Source organism: Eutrigla gurnardus (genome assembly GCF_963514095.1).
Source record: "Eutrigla gurnardus genome assembly, chromosome: 13".
Lineage (NCBI taxonomy): Eukaryota > Metazoa > Chordata > Actinopteri > Perciformes > Triglidae > Eutrigla > Eutrigla gurnardus.
The window spans coordinates 6463783-6476270 of NC_139936.1; the positions used below are offsets into that span (position 1 = coordinate 6463783).

A 12488-nucleotide genomic window follows, 5' to 3' on the forward strand; every position below is an offset into this window, starting at 1 on the left:
TGGGAGAAAGGTTAAATTCATAAGTCCACTATAGGCCCATACTGGACGCAGAGATCCAATCAAAACACCGCGAATGAAGTTTAAAGCGGCGGCGTTGTTGCCTTTTTTCTCTTTTTTTTATTATGGAGCTCATTCTAGACTTAGTTTGGGAATTGCATGTAACAAATCATTTCCCCTCTGTCTGAAAACCGGTAAATGCGTTCCGTTTGTCAAAGCGTGTTAGCCAAGCGCCTGCAGCAAATTCATTACCGCCCGACTGCGAGGCTCACTTCGTAACCTGGTCAGGGAGAAGGAGGGAGAGGTCCACGCCAGACCGCGAACAATGCTGCCTCAGTTCGTGCGTGCAACAAAAGAACCGAGGGAACTTGTTTGAATTTCAGAGCACGTCCTCTCCTCACACAGAAGGATGGACTTTACCCCCCCACCACCACCACCACCCCCTTCTTCCCACCACCTCCCCCTCATCATCATCATCACCCCCCCTCCCTCCTCGTCCCACCCCACCACCAACAGGGGGGGAAAAAACTTGCACACTCTGAGGGCTCAACTGTGCATGCACTTTTCTATTTAGTGCTTGTAGACGTTATGGGAAAGTTGTCTCTCTCCCTACATCTCCCTCCCTCCCTCCTTCCCTCCCTCCCTCCTCCTCCTCCTCCTCTTCGTCTATCATGTGCTTGGGATATGCTCATGCTTTGCACAGAAGCAGCCAAAGCACGCCTAACGCAGGCTACTGAGTGTTAGCGGCAATTTTAAAGTGATGCCCCCCCACCAAATAAAACGGCTGGGATATTTGAGGGGAACGTATACCACATGAAGGTACACACGGACCCAGCTGAACGCCGCCGTGCTTCTCCTGCTTGGGACACTTGCTGGTCGATTGCAGTGATTTGACTCACCTTAAGGAAGTAAGTGCAACTTTTGTGCCTGTTTTTTTTTTGTACCGGCTGCGTGTGCGTAAAGGTTAATTATGAGGCTATCAATAAGGAGTTGTTGTATTTAAAGTTGTTGGAGGATTGATGACTCGTATTTCGAATGAAATGTGAAGTTTGTGTGAACTGATCCACTTTTATATATATTTTTATATTAGACTTTATTCGACAGTGTGCAGTAGACGCACCTCTGCTTATCTGCTTTATATTGCACAATTTGATGGTTATTTTGCGGCTTATAATAGCAGTGGAGACGCTGTCAGCGGCTTGTGGACTCGATAGAGGGTGAGAATGGGATTTCGGGAGCGATGTGTTCGAGATTATTTCAGAGAAATGATAAAAGAAAAATTGACAGACTCATTTACGTGCAGAAACACACGAGCTTTATTTCCCTTCAGAAAACGAGTTGAAGTGTTACTCTTATTACAAAAGTAATAAGTTAGGTTTACATTGAAAGAATAAGGTCACCAAAATCGCCACTTGATGTATTGAATACAAAGCGTTCATTGTGTTGTTTATCCACGAGTTCTAAAGCCCAGTTTGTCGAACAATTCAGATAATATTCTGAATAGAAAAGCGCCCTTCTGGCATATTTTTGGCTTCTCAGCACTGTATCCTTACCAATCACGGAAACAGAGCTTGTTATAATTATAAGAGGATCAGCTGGTTGTAAGTTTAAAAAAAATGCTGTGCTGTGATTAAAACGTGGCCTCTGTGTGGGAGGCCTATTCTGAAGCCCCCTTTACCCTAATGAGGTGTGCTTTATACCGTTGATCTTAATGATATCAGGCTGGCCTTACAGTTTACTGCTCATCAGCTCTGCATCAGGGATACATTATGATTGTGGATGTGTAAAATAAAAAATATGACACGCAAGAATAATTGGATGAACAATTTATGCGTAAATGAACGTATTTTCCACAGAGAATGTGACATTTGGACCCATTCTTCTGCCGTAAGCTGCAGGTAGAATGTGTTTGGGATGAGTGAGATATAGAAATATGAAGGCGATAGCTGTGGCTGGACATTAGAGGGGCAAAGTGCTGTTTGTAGTAAGTAATCCCTCATTGAGATGCCGAGGCCTCTGCTCATTAAAACACCTCTGCCTCGCCCCTCCCACCGACGGAGAAACTTGGGAGCCCGATAGAAAACTGTAGCAAGTGAATGAGACACCTGAAGGGAGGGAAAAAAAGAAGCTGATGATGCCATTGACAAATAATACGCTGTTAATTTATCTCTTGTCACATGCGCATACACACTCACAATCTCTCACTCACATGCATGCGCACATGAATTGAGTCGGTTACTGTCAGAGGACACCCCCCCCCACCAAAAAAAGAAAAGATTTGGAAGTATTTTACGATCCACACAGAATGGAAGTTGTGCATGAACGGAACCTGGTGTCCTGCAGTTGCTCGCTGCTGCGCATGATCCATCACATGTTCCACCGCTTGTTATTGTTGACCCACTTGCAATAGAGATCCCAACCATATGAAACCAGTTCTGTTGGTTAACTACTTACATTTCTGTGGGGGGGGGGGGGGGGGGGGAGAAAGTGAGCGGGTTCACTCACACTCACACGCGCACGCGGGCGAAGCGCTCGAGCTGCATTCCGCGCGAGGCGACGTCGCCAGCCATACCTGCATCCCATTGTAGTCTACCCTTTCGGATGCGACGAGGAGCCCTTAAAAAAACCAAAACAATAAAAAAAAAAGAAAAAACAACACACGGGGACTAGTACGGACTTCGACGCGGAACCGAGTACGTGAGAGCGATTAGAGTCGTACAGTGGCGCCTCTTTAACGCGGAGCGGAGCGGCGAGCGAGCGACTATAGCGTGTTATTGCGAATAGAACAGCTGCATTGGCGCTCCTGCAGCTCCGGGATGCTCTCTCTCTCTCCATAGACGTGTTTCATTTTGTATTGTCTAATAGATCTGATCGCTTAACAGTCGCTCTCTTTCTGTGTAAAAAAAACAACAACATATGGTTTCCCTGCCATCCGTTTCGTCCCTGTGTGAGTGTGAGAGTGCGTGCAGACTGCTCGACGCGAGGCGGACTTCTCCCTGCGCGCTCAGTGTAACGGATGGAGATTGTACATGGATAGCGGGGTGCATTTGCGATTTTTTTTTTCATGACATCACCGCGGTTACATTGTCGTGGTCCGAGGCCTTTGACCTCCCTGGGGTTGGTCCATATTTTGGCCACCCCCAGCCCCCCTATCGTTTGGGGATGGCCCATATCCCCCCCACCCCTCCACTCTTTCCAGACCGACCGACCATGCAGCCCGCAGAACGGACCCTTTGGCTCAGAGTCATCGGCTTTATCTCTCCCTTAAATACACGCTGGATGTGATCGGACAACTTAACACCCTTTGGCCCCCCAAAAAACAAGCTCCTCTCTTCATAATCCGAAACATTTGCGTCGTAATTTCCTTTCGCCGTTATTGCACTTTCCACAGGAAACCGGATTTCCCCCCCATCTCTGCCGTGTTTCTTCTCCGCCGGCCTCACAGGATATCTATTGCTGCTGCCACAACGACTTAATAGAGGCGAAAGAACCTTTTGTGGGATTGGAGCTATTTGCATTGCAAATTAGGGCCCCTGTGCAAGGATGACTGCACCTTACCCGCGATTTTCAAGGCCTACTTCAACTCAGTAATATTGGGTAATGTCAAGTGAATGTGACATTAACATTGGGATTATATATCATTTTTTCGAAGAATTTGCTGTCTTTTTACGCCGGGTGTGCAATAGTGGCCCTCAATGACAAAAAGGGAATATAAGGATTATAATGCAGAATGTGACTTGAGTAAGGACGCTGATGACTTCTGTTTAACATATTTGAGTTCGGAGAGACGGGAAACTTGGAGACCAGAAGAGGAAATGTACATGTGGATTATTGCTGAAGATTAGGAAGTGGGTTGTTATCTTTGGTTATCTAGCTGTATGAGTGTTCTGCTCGTCATAAAGCTAGATAACCGAAAGTAAAAACTACTTCCAGACTCGTCGAGGACTTGTGGAGGACTCGTGATATATGCTTACATTTTCCCATGGATTAGACATGATATGATTTTCATATAACTGACTTTATTTTGACATTATTTTTGCCTTTTGCCCCCTCACAATGTACATATACGTATGAGACAGCTGTGTGTTTGCACTTCCCTTAATTTTATTAATAACTTTTTTTTCCTGAGAGCATAATGTACATTATTGTGGTGCACGTGCGCGCTCGCCTATCCACATTTAAACACACACACACGCTCTCACACACACTTTCTCTTTCTCTCACACACACGCTCTAAACTTCCCTTCAGCTCCGATATTGCATGTTAATATTTATAGCCTATTTGATCCGCTAACGTGAGGTATGATTTAAAAAAATATTATTTAATTTTAAATGACGTTTTTGCGGCTCATTCTAAGCATCGCATGGGAGCGGACGGGTGACGTTCGTGTGGTTTTTGTAGAAACCCACGTGTGTTTCTTATTTCAGCATGATCGAGTCCGGCCAGGAAACGGCGCTGGCATCCCAAACAGCAATAATTAGGACGTATACTGAAGTGACAAAAAATGGAGGGAGAGAGAGGGAGAGAGAGGTGGGGGAGTGGGGTTAGGGGAAGGAGGGAGGTGGCAGAAGAGGGAGGAGAAGAGGGGGGCAGGGAGTGAGGGGATTGAGGAAATGTGTGTGTGTGTGTGTGTGTGGGGGGGGGGGGGGGGGGGGGGGGGGGGTCGGGCCTGCTTAATTGATTCCGTTAACCGCAGTGCAGGAGATGTGAACGACTGGACGATCCCATTCCCACGCTCGGTGGGGCAAGTGGCAATGCCATGCCCAGGCCCAATATGACAGACAGCGCCGTGAGGGCCTGGAGCGGCTGGGAAGGGGGGGAGGGGGGATGGGGGCCGACAGGGGTCATGAAAAGACGTCAAGTGCACCAGACTCATCTGCATCCCCAAAGAAAGAGGCGACGTTTTCCCAGCCCCAGCCGACGCGGCGCTCCTAAACTTGGAGGAGTAACGGTCCTGAATGCGTAATGTCTCGCCAATTGTGCTGATAATGAGGACTTTGGGTCATTATCTTAAAAACTGTGCGAGTTTATGAATTTGAAAGGGATGTGCTGCAACTCTGTAATCCTTCATGGCCCCACTCCAGCGCGCCTTGCACTCCTCCTGAGAATATATAGATAATGTTGCATAAAGAAGTCTGGGGCATTTCAATAGGTGACATTTATGTGCAGTGTCTGTATTTGAACTTGACCATGGACGGATCTGAGACTTTTACTGGAAGGACATTTGTTATGAGGATATATTATTTAGATAACTTACATTTAACAGGTCATATAGGACATATGGCCGTTCCCAGATATTAAAAAATGCAGTAGTATTTACAATGGATGTATTCTTTAATTAATGCTTTAATTTTGCACTTATATTGAGCTTATTTATACGTGATGTAGTTTTTTCCTTAACACATACACACAGCTGAGGTGGCTGTTACACACTGGATCTGCATCTGTCAGATGATAGTTTCCGGTGTAGACCACGTGTTTAAAAGACATGCCTGATTGTTTTAATGACATGTTTTAACACTGGGAGAATTCATTCATTGTATCCTTGTTAAAGGTGTGTATGTATTTTAATTTTCACATTTAAAAATCTCTGATCAAGTCATAGTTCAAGTCCAGGAAATCCAGGGAATGTTTACTTTAGGTTTTTTTTTTTTTTTTTGCAACAGAGAATTATTCAGTGCAGTGTTAAACAGAGCCACAGTGGCTGAATTCAACACCGCCTTCGCTGAAAAGCTCTCTTGCCGACTTTCTCACACCGTCAGACAAAACTAGCGTCTCTTGTTCCCGACGCCTGTCAAAGACGGCATACAATACCAGGTCGTTTACCCGAAAGAAAAATTTGAGAACACAATTTGGGTTGAGCAGCGCTGAATAAAACAAGACTTATTGTCCTCGCTTAAGTCGATTGAAATAGTTGTCTAGCTTTATGAAAGGGAACACTGTTTCCAAGTCTGGGGGCCAAAATAAATGACAACACAGAGCAGGGGGGGGGGAAAACTTAGGATCTGTAACTAAGGCACCACCTTGTGTCCTTCACTACATTTACTACAACAGAACATTCAATATGCTTCTCTCATAAAAAAGTTTGTTTACTTATTTTACAAGTAATTGAGTTTATTTTTTATTAAAGCTTATCAGATGCAGTAATTTTAGAGGTTATGAGGCTTCGGTCAGTGTACACAAGTTAAACTAGGCTTCATTTATCCCTCCACAATAACATGTAGGTCGTTTGAAGCATCAAATAAAAAAGGACCTCAGTCCACATGATGAATAGGAAATGCAACGCAACGCTGAAATGCACTGTAGCCAGGAGAGAGAGAGCAGCATCACATGTCTCAAACACCTGCAAATCACACTTGCATGCATCTCCCTCGTCAGCCACTTCCAGTACTCCTGGGCTGCATGGAGGAGTGATGCAGTATGGGTTGGCGGGCGTTCTGCATGTTCTTTACTGCCTGTCTCTGGAGATTGAGTAAATCTCATCACTTTAGGTGGTTCACATTAGTGCTTTTTATGAACACTGACAACGACTGCTACCCCGAGTCCTTAAAAGTAATGAACTGCATTCTCTATCCGTGGTGATGACGTGGAATCTAAATTTAAAACGTACCTGATAGTGTAAAGGGGCATTTCCACTCCACCCTGTGTCTCTATAAATGAGGCTGAATTGTGTCTTCTGGTGTGTGAGGTGGCCAAAATATTATTTATAGACGTGTTCCTGCATGTTGGTGAGAAAGAAAGGCCCTGCCATTCATTTCCCAGTGCACCATTTTCATATACTTATATATATGTGTGTGTGTGTGTGTGTGTGTGTGGCCGTGTCATTTGACTATGCGTGTTGAAATGGGTGGTGACGGTCCCTTTTCCTTCTCCTCAGTAAATAGGGGCTACGTGCTCGGCTGTGCCCTCCTTCCACGCTCACACATACAGTGCGCCGCAGCCATTGTTGTCACGTGATTTGTTGAGTAACAAAACCATGGCGACCACGGAAGGTGTTTTCATATTCATTGGACGGGCAATCAGCATATTTTATGTGAGCGTGCCCGCAGTTCTTTTTTTATGTGCTCCCCCTGTGCCTCTGTGCTGTGTATGGCAGGTGCACTAGCAGGTTTATAATATGTGTCGGTTCCAGGGTAATTTCTTTGCCAGACAAAGGATTTGAATATAGTCGTCATTCGGCTGCCATATTGTGAATATTGTGTGCGTTGCGTGGCTGTGTTTTTTGTTGCTCGTTGCGGCCTACTCCCGGATTGTTTCGCAGTAACAAAGATGGTTCGATACACAGCTTCCTTTTCAGTAGGAAAAGTTGTCACATTCAGAGCTACCATGAAGAGTCACCTGCCATATTATCTATAGTCGTAACGTTTTTTTCCACATTAACGGTGTAGAAACGCAGGGCTGTATTCATGCTGCTGAGGCTCGTGGTGGAGCAAGATGCGCCATCTTCATATGTACGTCTGTGTTTGCATGTGTGTATGTTTCGTCGATTAACTGACCCGGGCGTCTCAGATAGCTAGTGAGGCCACTACATCATGTTGATGAAAGGGAACAATGGCTGTGTCTCAGTCAACAACGTCTGTTTGTCTGGCTTGGGCCATGTCTCTCTCTCTCTTTCTCTGTGTGTGTGTGTGTGTGTATGTGTGTCTCCTGGACATGAACTTGAACTTGAGACAGGCAGCCAGACACCATCTGTGCACCAGGGGTAATGAATTCAGTGCATTCATGGCTGTGGAGCAACCCAGGCCACCGCCACCCATTGATGAGCAGATGACCCCTAGTCTGAGTTAGCTCTTCATCACTAATAGAATTCAACAATACCAGCTGGTAGTAGGGGAGTTTATTTTGGCTGTTTGCCTAAAGAGAAATAAGCGTAGTGGTGCGCCGGTCGCCGTGGCGCCTACATGCGTGTGTGCAGTATGCGTGCTTGCCTGCATGCGTCAGGGTTTGAGTGTGTATGCATGAAGCGCTGCATGCTTTCCTTCCCTCACTATGAAGCTCATGCAAATTAATTGGCATGCACCCTTTCCCTTCCCATATACTGGCCCTTCCCCATTAAAGCACTGGCCTGCTATTTTAACGACAGCCATGCTGAATTTATTGCCTTGATAATTGAAAGGGCCGGTCACTATTCCCCCTGATAAAGTGTCGTAAGTGAATGAGGCATAAACCTTTAAACAAGCCAGGCAAAATGTGAATTCCTGCAGGCCCTCCTTCTCCTCCTCCTCCTCCTCCTCCTCCTCCTCTTCCTCCAGCTCAAGCTTCTGTCACAATCACAAGAGCACGCACACACACGCATGCGCACACACAATAAGGCTTTTCCCTCTGGTTGGTGTCGCCACGGCAACGGTAGGTGAGATCACCGTGCGCATGGCAGCATCAGCCCCTGCCAATGCAGGACAGATTCCTGGTTTTCGTGTGTGTGTGTGTGTGTGTGTGTGTGTGTGTGTGTGTGTGTGTAGTGTGCTCTATGCAAGAAACCATAATGCCACCCACTTCCTCTTTCAGTGGCTTCATGGAGACACATTGTATCAAATATGCTTCCTCAGGTAACCCACACATGCATCGGGTACTTGATTTAGTTTCTCCAGTTTTCTCCATAAATTGAAGTCATAATGTTCATTTATCTGACGACTGAACCGTCACAGTGAAAGTCTGCGGCTCATATACAAGGCAAACCAATGTCTTTGGTCTTTTACACACATTCTGACACACACAGCCACTCAAAAGGTGGCCATCGGCTCCATTAATGGTGTCGTTGGCGATTAACACGGATCTGATCGACCCCACTCAGTAAAAGACTAGCCAGCCATAACTTGCCAATAATCCACCGAGGAATGTCATGGTTGGGCCCTTTTTAATGACATCATGCATGGCCACTTGAGCGTCTTGTGGGGAGCAGCGGGCATGCTGTGCTCTGCCACGCTGTATGGCCCTCCCCATCAGCTAACTGCGTGGATATTCATGGCCGACATGCTGGACCATCACGCATCTATTCCACATGTAACATAATGTGATAGGGCTGTGTTTACTTCATGGTGTGGGTTTGACATTGTTCAGCTTGTGTGGTATTAAAACGATCCCTCGTTATGACTTCCAGAATACAAACTTCTTTTTTTTTTTTACCACTAAGTGAAAGTTAAGCCTGGAAATAAAAACGAGTCTCAGAAAATGTGTCAGTGAAACATCACTTTAATGACGCAGATGAGACACATTTTTTTATGATCATCTATAAATATAGTCAGCCTATTTAAAACCGTGAGCGTTTGTTTATTCCCTTAAGTGTCCGTCAAGCTGACAGTCGCAACCGAAGTGAAGCCACATTTTTTCTGTCTGTAATGTAGCAAAAACTGACTTATTAATCTAAAATCTCCATCAGCATGCTTGCTGGTCTGCCACAATCACTCCAAATATGTATTGTATATTTAAGTACTGAACACAGAAATGATCACTGCAAAAGATGCAAGAAAAAAAAAGAGAAAAGGAGTTTTTGAGATAAATCAAACCAACTGTTTTGATTTGAGGAGAATAACTGTCCATTTTATTGTTTAAAACATATCATTTTATATTCATCTGTAGACATTATAAGGATAACAGAGCGGTTATCTTGTCTCAGTGTTTCTTTTAAGTGTATACACGTATGACATTGTTGTCAAGATCATTCATTAAATCGCAATATGTAATCCAAACACGGAGAGCTGAAAATGATGTTCACAATACCTCAAAATCTAAAACAATTATATATTGTTGCAAACATGATACAACTAGTAATTTGAGAATACTTACAGTAAACATGCCTTTTGTATTTTGATAAAAAAAAAACTGCAAAAGTTGCAGGTCTTTATTTAAAATATGATTCAAATGCTATATTTTACACTTTTTACCTATAATGTTACCATTACATTATAGTTTCGGCGATGTAGCTGCATTATTAGATATTAATACTGTGGCAGCAGTAGTGCACAATAAGGCCGTGTGCATACATGCTATTTTTGTACTGAGGCTGGCTATCAGCCCGTCTTCCAGGATATCTGTGCTCTGCTGGCTTTTGATTATGCAAATACTATGCACTATAAATAAATTAGTATAATTGCATCTGAAATATGCTTTGAATCTTCCTCAAAGATGAAAGGCTGTAAATAATATATTTCGTGTCACTGCATTATTCAGCCTCTATTAATTACAAACATCGCAGCGCCCACTCTCACCTGCTATATGCTACAACCTACATATTAGTGGACCGCATGTTTGTTTTTTTTAGATACAGTGCACCTTACGTACGTCCACAATCTGTCCGTATCGAGGTACTTTTCTCTAAATTGCTAAAATGCTAATTGTCTCTCACTGTATTCACTCTCAGTTTCCCATTAGTAAACTCCTGGCGCTATCAGCATAATGCACTTTCCAAACCTTAATTGGCTTTTATTGTTGATACGGTTATTAATGTTTGAATAAGCTCTAACTGTAAAAACGCCACGTACCTGTATTCATTGACGGAACATCCAGATTCTTTTTCATATTATGCATAAGCACGTCTGTGTTATCATTTCGCTATAGAGGAGGGGCTTCAGGAACCTTTAAATAAGCATAAATACTGTAGCCGTGCCGCTACCACAATTAAAATATGCCCGTCTTCGCGCTCTTTATAAAGCATATGGTATTGGAGGCCTAGATGCAATTTGAATACGGCGAACCATTTGAAAAATATATGCTGTTCTGCAATTAAATTATATGGGCTCTCGGACTCGGGAGCCAGTACCAGAGCATATAGAATAGTGAGCAGTAGTTGCTACGCTCGCATTAGCATCTGGCCCTTTTATGTAAATTTGATGAGAAAGGACTCATGCATATACGCCAGGGCTGGGGTGTACTCGCCTAATATCCTTATTAGAGAGGGGTGAATTAAATATTTATTAGGGCGAGTAAGGGTTAGGAAGGGGGGGTCTGTCCTGTGTTGTTGTGAGGACCCGAGGTGGGAGAGGGGGAAAGGGAGGAGGAGGTTGGCTTCTCTACGAGTGTCTCTCTCTGCCTCAAGGTGCCACCATCTTAAGGCGTTTGGCAGTGGTGAGAGTGTGAGGAGGGTAGACCTAAAATGTCCGCTGGCATAGACACGCGCACGCATACACATTAACGCATACACATTTCTGTGCGGTATGTGAACAGCAACGCAGAGCTCTTAAAGTCGATTATTCAATTACTGTCATCGGCAGCTCTGCATGCTGAGCGTTTCATTTGCATGTATTAATTCCCTCGATTACTGTCACCTACGAGATCAGCCCCGTGTTTACCTTTCTGTTGCTCGGCGTTTATTGCGTCGGAGTGCTAATACTAGCACCAACATCAGAACTAAACTGGCATTTGCTAATATTTTAAGAATTCCCATTAACCATTTATATGTATTTTTAGCCCAAGAGACAATTTGTAGGTTGGCTTTTATTGAGTTCAATGACAAAACACTATTTTCTATTTCTATTTGAAAATATTTCAATTAACCTGTTACTTATTTACAGCTTTAAACAGTTTATTAAATGATTTAATTGTTGGAATCTTCAGCCAGATCATACCAAGTTAAATTGCCACTCATCACAGGAAAAAAAAAGTCAACATCTTGTATATACCCCCAACGTATCGGTGCTTACATCGATCTTTAGGATGCAGCACTTTAGCTTTGTGAACATTTACTGATAAAACTTGCTCTTTCTGTACCGGTATTCCTTCTGTTGCACCCAAAACGACAATACAAATGCTTTAGCACAGAAAGGAAGTCGGTGACAATATTGCCATTTTATGTAAATCCGTGCTGTACTGTTCCCCCTATCATTTTCCGTCTTCTTCTCTCTTACTCACTATCACTGTCACATACACACACTGTAGCTGACCTCTTCTATCTGTTAATTATCATAACTGTGCTTAGTGAGGCGGCACACACACACACACACACACACACACACACACACACACACACCCGCGTAAAGCGCACAAACACACAATGTTCAGTGAGATACAGACACAGCATTAGCATTCTCTTTCATCCTAAAGTGCTCCTGAGGCATAGCATGAGGAAGAATGTGCAGGAAATTATTCAAGATGAATTATACCACATCTCCATTTTTTTTCGGGCATCCACACACACATTTGTGCGGTTCACCAGAAATATGCTACCAGAGGTATTTGACTATTATACAATTTTGGTTAAAATAGGTCGTCGATGTGTGGATGTGTTTCCGTAGATGCATAGAAGACACGAGGAGTGTGAACGTGGATATTATATCTACCTGAGCTGCGTGTCCTCGTCAGCCTTTTGTCCCTTTATACATGCATTATTATCAACTGTTCCCCTGTTTTTCTCTGATGAGTGGTGAGCCAAAAGAAGTGCGAATAATTAAAGCGGCTGCGTGTTTGAGCCTGGCATCGGCTAATGGATTGTTACCGGGAGGAAATGAGACAGGCAGCATGGGGGAGCTGGGTGGCAAAGCAGACCTCGACTTTGGAT

The 12488-nt window shown here is 44.1% G+C and overlaps 1 protein-coding gene and 1 long non-coding RNA gene across 2 annotated transcripts in view; one reads left to right on the forward strand and one right to left on the reverse strand.

Annotated features, from left to right (window-relative positions):
* LOC311023251 (ras GTPase-activating protein 1-like) overlaps window positions 1–12488 on the reverse strand; it is a 389455-nt gene that overhangs the window by 254330 nt on the left and 122637 nt on the right. The gene's annotated exons all lie outside the window — the stretch shown is intronic.
* LOC311023256 overlaps window positions 562–12488 on the forward strand; it is a 35772-nt gene continuing 23845 nt past the window's right edge. Inside the window, exon 1 of the long non-coding RNA XR_014598203.1 lies at window positions 562–905. This is a non-coding gene — a long non-coding RNA (uncharacterized lncRNA). The remainder of the gene's footprint in view (window positions 906–12488) is intronic.